Source organism: Thalassophryne amazonica, chromosome 11 (genome assembly GCF_902500255.1).
Source record: "Thalassophryne amazonica chromosome 11, fThaAma1.1, whole genome shotgun sequence".
In the NCBI taxonomy this organism is placed as follows: domain Eukaryota; kingdom Metazoa; phylum Chordata; class Actinopteri; order Batrachoidiformes; family Batrachoididae; genus Thalassophryne; species Thalassophryne amazonica.
In genome coordinates this window covers 100,297,443-100,307,001 of record NC_047113.1, presented here as the reverse complement: position 1 = coordinate 100,307,001, position 9,559 = coordinate 100,297,443, and the positions used below count along the sequence as shown (strand labels likewise).

Sequence of the window (9,559 nt, the reverse complement as noted above, 5' to 3'; positions counted from 1 at the left end):
TAAAGAGCATATGTCTGTGAGTAATATTTACCTTTTTTATGTTAAACCGACCTATTATGGTCTTCTGAAACAGTTGATAGGTGTATTTTATAGCTTAAAAATGGGACAGATGCTAACACGTTAGCATGTCTATGGCATTTTCAATGTTAAAGTTAGCATTAAGCTGAGCAATTATCAAGCCTCCCTCCCCAGCGCCCAAAGGATTTTGGGATACTCTAAAACCATGAATAGACCTCTTGTGACAATGAGCATGTTTAAGACGGAAGTAAATCCAGTAATAAGCCCTTAGGTCCATTATTGTCAGTGCTTATCTCCAGATTCTGAAACATCTACAGCCTCTTTGACATTGATGCAGCCTAATGCCACAATAACGTGAGGGACGCAAAGGTTGATGCGAAACGGACGCCAAAAATTAAACATGTTATAAATCACATAAGATTGTTGTTGAACTTTTTTATACTGTGTACACAATGCAGTAAAACTATACCGCTCAAAGAACACATATGAACAATTAAAAGAAAAAAAAAAATTCACATTGCAGCCTGGCTCCAGCTCCTCGCGCTCACCTCCTCAAGTTCTCTCATGATTGTGTTAAAGTCCATAAGTCCTGCTCACAGACTGATTGCCAGAGACAGGACACGTCCACATCCAGTATACTCCTCACGGAGGACATCTCCACATCCACTCACGGACAGTTCGCACAGGCGGGAATGCCGGCTGCAGTTCCACAGTCACAGGAAGACATATAAACTTTGACAGAAACCAGAGCGCACACCTGCAGCAGCACAAGAAGAAATATACTCAACAAAAATATAAACGCAACACTTTTGGTTTTGCTCCCATTTTGTATGAGATGAATTCAAAGATCTAAAACTTTTTCCACATACACAATATCACCATTTCCCTCAAATATTGTTCACAAACCAGTCTAAATCTGTGATAGTGAGCACTTCTCCTTTGCTGAGATAATCCATCCCACCTCACAGGTGTGCCATATCAAGATGCTGATTAGACACCATGATTAGTGCACAGGTGTGCCTTAGACTGCCCACAATAAAAGGCCACTCTGAAAGGTGCAGTTTTGTTTTATTGGGGGGGATACCAGTCAGTATCTGGTGTGACCATTTGCCTCATGCAGTGCAACACATCTCCTTCGCATCATCCGTGAAGAGAACACCTCTCCAGCGTGCCAAACGCCAGCGAATGTGAGCATTTACCCACTCAAGTCGGATACAACGACGACGAACTGGAGTCAGGTCGAGACCCCGATGAGGATGACGAGCATGCAGATGAGCTTCCCTGAGACGGTTTCTGACAGTTTGTGCAGAAATTCTTTGGTTATGCAAACCGATTGTTTCAGCAGCTGTCTGAGTGGCTGGTCTCAGACGATCTTGGAGGTGAACATGTTGGATGTGGAGGTCCTGGGCTGGTGTGGTTACACGTGGTCTGCGGTTGTGAGGCTGGTTGGATGTACTGCCAAATTCTCTGAAACGACTTTGGAGACGGCTTATGGTAGAGAAATGAACATTCAATACACGAGCAACAGCTCTGGTTGACATTCCTGCTGTCAGCATGCCAATTGCACGCTCCCTCAAATCTTGCGACATCTGTGGCATTGTGCTGTGTGATAAAAGTGCACCTTCCAGAGTGGCCTTTTATTGTGGGCAGTCTAAGGCACACCTGTGCACTAATCATGGTGTCTAATCAGCATCTTGATAAGGCACACCTGTGAGGTGGGATGGATTATCTCAGCAAAGGAGAAGTGCTCACTATCACAGATTTAGACTGGTTTGTGAACAATATTTGAGGGAAATCGTTATATTGTGTATGTGGAAAAAGTTTTAGATCTTTGAGGTCATCTCATACAAAATGGGAGCAAAACCAAAAGTGTTGCGTTTATATTTTTGTTGAGTATATAAACTAGAGGAGAAATCAGAGCGCACACCTGCTCTTTTTACAGTCTGGTTGCAGCTGAGCTCCTCGATGCTCTCACCTCCTCAAGCATCGCACCCCCTGGTGCGCGCAACTGACACAGACATCCCTGCATTACGATACGCAGCAATATGCAACTTGAAGCAGGCCCGGTGTGAAAGGGGCTTACGGCTCCCCGTGGATAGGATGTTAGCTTAACACAGGTGTCAGAGTGTTCTATGATGCATAAATGGCCGACGCACACCCAAAATGTCCTTGTAACTATCTCATCTCTACCTAACTGCTATACAAAATGGCTGATGCACATCCAAAATGTCCTTGTAACTATCTGATCTCTACATAACTGCTTTTCAGACTGGCTGACGTACAAAATGTCCTTGTATTTGGCACGACTATCTGATCCTTTCATAGCTGCATAATTGATAAAAACCAAAGTATTCCATCTATTTGGACAGCTTGATGGAGCACTCTGATTTATTGTTTGGCGTGACATATACAAACACTATAAGATTTTTATGTAACAACCTTGAAGGCAACGTGAGCAGACACCCGCCAATAACCACCTACTTCACTTTGCAGCCCATCACATAGACGCTGTTTCACAACAGGTTAAGAGCCGCCCACATGGGGCTGGCTGGAGGAACAAAAGTTAGCGTAGAGAGAAATTATGGGCTCTTTGTCTAGATGTTTGCATGTGATCTGGTCCAAGATCCCAGTGCTGTTAGATGACTCTTTGTATCAGGGTTTGAACTTTTTTCAATACAACATCTAAACTTTGAAGTCTGTTTCCTGTCCAATTCTTTTTGAGATCACTCACCACAATAAAAGAACCTGACACAGGTTACTTGCCCCAGCTAAGGACAGTACCCATTTACAGCCTGGAGGACTGAGACAATGTAGATGAGGTGCCTTGTTTAAGAACACAGACAGGTAACATCAACGGGAATCAAACCAACATCTACATGAGGGTAGCCCAACCCCACTGAGCTACTTGCTCAAAGCAGATAGACTCCGTTTGCTTGGATGTAGCATGTCTTGTAGACAAACTGGAAGTCATGCTGGTTTGGAGTGTGCTCTGCGAAATCTCTGACTTCAGTGACAGAGCTGGCATCAAAATGCAGACCAATTGACTAACAGTCTGGTTCTCTGATCGACACCTCATCAGTGTGTATTCCATTATCCTGCTCTTGTGGACTATGAGAGGTATTTGCTTGCCTCAGTACAACATTTCTATTTAGTGGAGCAGATAATGGAAAATCACGCAGTACAAGCATCAAATTTGTCATGGTGATTCTCATATTACTCAGCATATCTGGTGGACTAGCCACTTGAAAATTCAAGATGGCAGCCATTTTCCAAGATGACCACCAAAATGATTTTATGTAAATCAAATGTTGCCGTGAACCTTTGGTCACTGCATAAATGACAGATGCTTCTATTTTATTTTAATTCATTTCATTCATGTCATTTCATTAATTCCTTGTTTAGTTCCATGGCTTGGTTCAAGAACAAAAAGGAGCAGAAGGAATCAAATATTTTAACAGACAAAAAGAAATTCCTTTGTCTCCTCAATTCCAACATGGCCGCTGTCCCAGCGTCAAGTCATCACGCATCAATTAAACATCATTACCAGTTGCCTGATTGTCTTACATTTCAATGGTACATTCATTGTTCTTATAATGTTCTGTAGCGTCTCGTTATTTTGTCCTTATACATTTTCTTTGATTTGTAAACATTTGTACAACATATAATTACTTCTGCTGCTGTGAGATCACACGTCGGTGCGGATGTTGTATCACACCTGTCACCATGGTTGCACTGTGTTCGTGCAAATGCACACAATCATTCACAAATCCGTTGCCGCGGGATCCGCCCACATTCTTGGTGGACAAACAGCATCCATACACGGCTATCCGACTGTCTGTGCGTCGGCCTGATTTGGCCTCATTCATGCTCATTCGTGTGAAGGCGCCTTTATAATTGTGCAGGTCTCCCTTGAAAAAAAGAGATCTCAGGCTCACTGGGACTAACCTGGTTAAACAAAGGTTAAATTAAATTTGACCTTTACTTTGGAGACCAAGCATTTAGTATGATCAAAATTATTCCATTTATTTATCATTTTATTACAACCAATAATTAGCATTTTTTTTTTTTTTACTGAAATTGGAGCAACTTTAACTTTTGAGCCCTGTACAAACTGAAACTGACCTTTGTTACAATCTTTGCTGTTTTTACCCCATAACTCAATATGATTCAGTCATACGTAGTCCAAACTATACCTTTTTGAAATCATTATGATTAGACTAATAATTTTGACCTGTGTGTAATCCTTTATTGACCCCTACCTGACTATAGCTACCCTGGGATGACTACCATACATTTTTGTGTAGTCCATGGTACACTGAGGCATGGTTTCCAAGTGTCATTTCATCCCCTGCTTGGCCCATGGATGACTGTAAGCAAATAAGTGACACTGTAATAAGTTTGCATAATACACAAAAATATTAGCACACACAGCTTACAACAACAAGAACAACTGATTATGACAAACCAACATGTCCTTGTCACTATCTGATCTCGACCTAACTGCTTTTCAGAATGGCTGACGTACAAAATGTCCTTGTAATGTCTACTGCTTTCAGCGACTTCTCAATAAAAGATTTCTAATCAGCCACTGCTTTCTTGTTTGCACTAGTGACATCTTGATTGTGGATTGTGTCGCCAGCAGTGTTGCCACAGTTACTTTTAAAAAGTAATCCAATTACTGATGACTGATTACTCCTTGAAAAAGTAACTTAGTTACTTTACTGATTACTCAATTGTAAAAGTAACTAAGTTAGATTACTAGTTACTTTTTAGTTACTTTCCCCAGCTGCCGACAACAACCCACGTCAACATGACAATGATACCTGTTTTGCCAAAACTCACTTTATAGTCACCCTTTCTTGACTTCAATGAAAACAAATACTTGTTTTATAAAAAGTAAAATAAAGACCTCTTTCTTGACCTCATATTTAACTGTTGACAGCACTGTAACAGTAAAACTTGCAATTTCAAACCTACATTGTTTATAAATGTAACTATTCAATTCTAACATTTTTCTAACATTTAAATTCTCTAAACATTTTACTTGTCGAAATTATTATTATTTTAAGTAGTATTAGTAGTTGTAGTAAAAAAGGCTTCAAAACTGGACCTTTAATCTAGGGGTGTTGTGGGGGGGCACATCCTTGCCCCACTCCCCCATTCCATCTGGATTCGCCCCTGCTTTGGCGTTTGAGCACAAAGAATGGATAACATTTATTTATGCAGAAAACAGGACCAGATTTACAGGTAAGAAAGTTTTATTGCGTTTTCACATCATGTGGTCCTCAGAAAGAGAGTTTAGGTGCATTTGAGTGGAAAACAGTGTTAGTTGTTGACGCGTCGTGGAGGATCAGCTGTTTTTAACGAGACGATACAGAGCGGCTCAGCTCAGAATTCTAAATAAAGGAGGAAAAAAGTATAAAAATGTCTTTGTAAAGCTCAGTGCAGGTGTGCTGATCACCGCGCCTTAAGAGGTGAGGACGAGTCGAGCAGCTGCAAAAAAAACGCGGATGAAAAGCTCACAGCTCACTTAAAGTGGGCAGTTCAGTTGAACCCCGACCTCCTGCCCACAGACCAAGTTTAATGCTGCTATCGACCCACAATGAAAAATAATAGTAACGCACAGTGACATGGAGAAGTAACTTTAATCTGATTACTGATTTGGAAAGATTAACGCGTTAGATTACTCGTTACTAAAAAAAGTGGTCAGATTAGAGTAACGTGTTACTAAGTAACGCGTTACCGGCATCACTGTTCGCAACAAAACAAATATGTCACCACGACCCAAATTGACCAAGAACTGCCCATTTACATGTATTTTTGAAGTGTAGAAAACATATTTAGTATCACTTGAAGGAAAAAAATGTGTCAACTTGACACAAGTCACTGAACATTGTGTGTCACTCACAACAACAGGAAACATTTGTCATTCACAACAAAACAAATATGTCACCACGACCCAAATTGAACAAGAACTGCCCATTTACATGTATTTTTGAAGTGTAGAAAACATATTTAGTATCACTCGAAGGAAAAAAATGTGTCAACTTGACACAAGTCACTGAACATTGTGTGTCACTCACAACAACAGGAAACATTTGTCATTCACAACAAAACAAATATGTCACCACGACCCAAATTGAACAAGAACTGCCCATTTACATGTATTTTTGAAGTGTAGAAAACATATTTAGTATCACTCGAAGGAAAAAAATGTGTCAACTTGACACAAGTCACTGAACATTGTGTGTCACTCACAACAACAGGAAACATTTGTCATTCGCAACAAAACAAATATGTCACCACGACCCAAATTGACCAAGAACTGCCCATTTACATGTATTTTTGAAGTGTACAAAACGTATTTAGTATTACTCGAAGGAAAAAAATGTGTCAACTTGACACAAGTCACTGAACATTGTGTGTCACTCACAACAACAGGAAACATTTGTCATTCGCAACAAAACAAATATGTCACCATGACCCAAATTGAACAAGAACTGCCCATTTACATGTATTTTTGAAGTGTACAAAACTTATTTAGTATCACTCGAAGGAAAAAAAATGTGTCAACTTGACACAAGTCACTGAACATTGTGTGTCACTCACAACAACAGGAAACATTTGTCATTCGCAACAAAACAAATATGTCACCACGACCCAAATTGACCAAGAACTGCCCATTTACATGTATTTTTGAAGTGTAGAAAACATATTTAGTATCACTTGAAGGAAAAAAAATGTGTCAACTTGACACAAGTCACTGAACATTGTGTGTCACTCACAACAACAGGAAACATTTGTCATTCACAACAAAACAAATATGTCACCACGACCCAAATTGACCAAGAACTGCCCATTTACATGTATTTTTGAAGTGTACAAAACGTATTTAGTATTACTCGAAGGAAAAAAATGTGTCAACTTGACACAAGTCACTGAACATTGTGTGTCACTCACAACAACAGGAAACATTTGTCATTCACAACAAAACAAATATGTCACCACGACCCAAATTGACCAAGAACTGCCCATTTACATGTATTTTTGAAGTGTACAAAACGTATTTAGTATTACTCGAAGGAAAAAAATGTGTCAACTTGACACAAGTCACTGAACATTGTGTGTCACTCACAACAACAGGAAACATTTGTCATTCACAACAAAACAAATATGTCACCACGACCCAAATTGAACAAGAACTGCCCATTTACATGTATTTTTGAAGTGTAGAAAACATATTTAGTATCACTTGAAGGAAAAAAATGTGTCAACTTGACACAAGTCACTGAACATTGTGTGTCACTCACAACAACAGGAAACATTTGTCATTCACAACAAAACAAATATGTCACCACGACCCAAATTGACCAAGAACTGCCCATTTACATGTATTTTTGAAGTGTACAAAACGTATTTAGTATTACTCGAAGGAAAAAAATGTGTCAACTTGACACAAGTCACTGAACATTGTGTGTCACTCACAACAACAGGAAACATTTGTCATTCACAACAAAACAAATATGTCACCATGACCCAAATTGAACAAGAACTGCCCATTTACATGTATTTTTGAAGTGTACAAAACTTATTTAGTATCACTCGAAGGAAAAAAAATGTGTCAACTTGACACAAGTCACTGAACATTGTGTGTCACTCACAACAACAGGAAACATTTGTCATTTGCAACAAAACAAATATGTCACCACGACCCAAATTGACCAAGAACTGCCCATTTACATGTATTTTTGAAGTGTAGAAAACATATTTAGTATCACTTGAAGGAAAAAAATGTGTCAACTTGACACAAGTCACTGAACATTGTGTGTCACTCACAACAACAGGAAACATTTGTCATTCGCAACAAAACAAATATGTCACCACGACCCAAATTGACCAAGAACTGCCCATTTACATGTATTTTTGAAGTGTACAAAACGTATTTAGTATTACTCGAAGGAAAAAAAATGTGTCAACTTGACACAAGTCACTGAACATTGTGTGTCACTCACAACAACAGGAAACATTTGTCATTCACAACAAAACAAATATGTCACCATGACCCAAATTGAACAAGAACTGCCCATTTACATGTATTTTTGAAGTGTACAAAACTTATTTAGTATCACTCGAAGGAAAAAAAATGTGTCAACTTGACACAAGTCACTGAACATTGTGTGTCACTCACAACAACAGGAAACATTTGTCATTTGCAACAAAACAAATATGTCACCACGACCCAAATTGACCAAGAACTGCCCATTTACATGTATTTTTGAAGTGTAGAAAACATATTTAGTATCACTTGAAGGAAAAAAATGTGTCAACTTGACACAAGTCACTGAACATTGTGTGTCACTCACAAGGAAAAACTCCCTTTTAACAGGAAGAAACCTCCAGCAGAACCAGGCTCAGGGAGGGGCAGTCTTCTGCTGGGACTGGTTGGGGCTGAGGGAGAGAATCAGGAAAACACATGCTGTGGAGGGGAGTAGAGATCAATCACTAATGATTAAATGCAGAGTGGTGCATACAGAGCAAAAAGAGAAAGAAACACTCAGTGCATCATGGGAACCCCCCAGCAGTCTATAGCAGCATAACTAAGGGATGGTTCAAGGTCACCTGATCCAGCCCTAACTATAAGCTTTATAACTAACTAACTATAAGCCTAACTATAAGCATTATTCACGGCAAAACATGGCAACACATAGTTTACTCCTTAAATAAAGTTAACAAGATGAAAATTTGTCCACAGTGAGATATTATGTTCATATACATGTGTGTACCATTTGAACAGAATCAGTTTAACAGTCTGTGTTGTGTTCTGTTTACCACACAAGTGGTGGACCCACTGTGGTATATCCGTGTTATCCACTGCAGTGGATACAATAATCCTTGACCTTGAAGTCTGAAAGCTCAAATCTGATCTACCCCCCAACCATACAAACACACACACACACACACACACACACACACACACACACACACACACACACACACACACACACACACACACACACACACACACACACACACACACACAAAACCTCCTGAAAACAATCACTGAACAACAACATACATGTTTTTTTATATATGAGAAGTGTTGAAAGGTGACGACATATATACAACCCCAATTCCAATGAAGTTGGAACGTTGTGTAAAATGTAAATATAAACAGAATACAATGATTTGCAAATCCTCTTCAACCTATATTCAATTGAATACACCACAAAGACAAGATATTTAATGTTCAAACTCATAAACTTTACTGTTTTTGTGCAAATATTTGCTCATTTTGAAATGGATGCCTGCAACACGTTTCAAAAAAGCTGGGACAGTGGTATGTTTACCACTGTGTTACATCACCTTTCCTTCTAACAACACTCAATAAGTGTTTGGGAACTGAGGACACTAATTGTTGAAGCTTTGTAGGTGGAATTCTTTCCAATTTTTGCTTGATGTACGACTTCAGTTGTTCAACAGTCCGGGGTCTCCGTTGTCATATTTTGCGCCACACATTTTCAAAGGGCAACAGTTCTGGACT

The 9,559-nt window shown here is 39.3% G+C and overlaps 1 long non-coding RNA gene across 1 annotated transcript; it reads right to left on the bottom strand.

The window, feature by feature from the left end:
- Positions 1-2,219: 2,219 nt before the first annotated feature.
- LOC117520012 lies at positions 2,220-4,559 on the bottom strand. Its single transcript, XR_004563508.1, has 3 exons — positions 4,515-4,559; positions 3,960-3,963; positions 2,220-2,267 (listed from the first exon to the last, which is right to left on the bottom strand). It is a non-coding gene; the product is annotated as an uncharacterized LOC117520012 (long non-coding RNA).
- Positions 4,560-9,559: the final 5,000 nt, after the last annotated feature.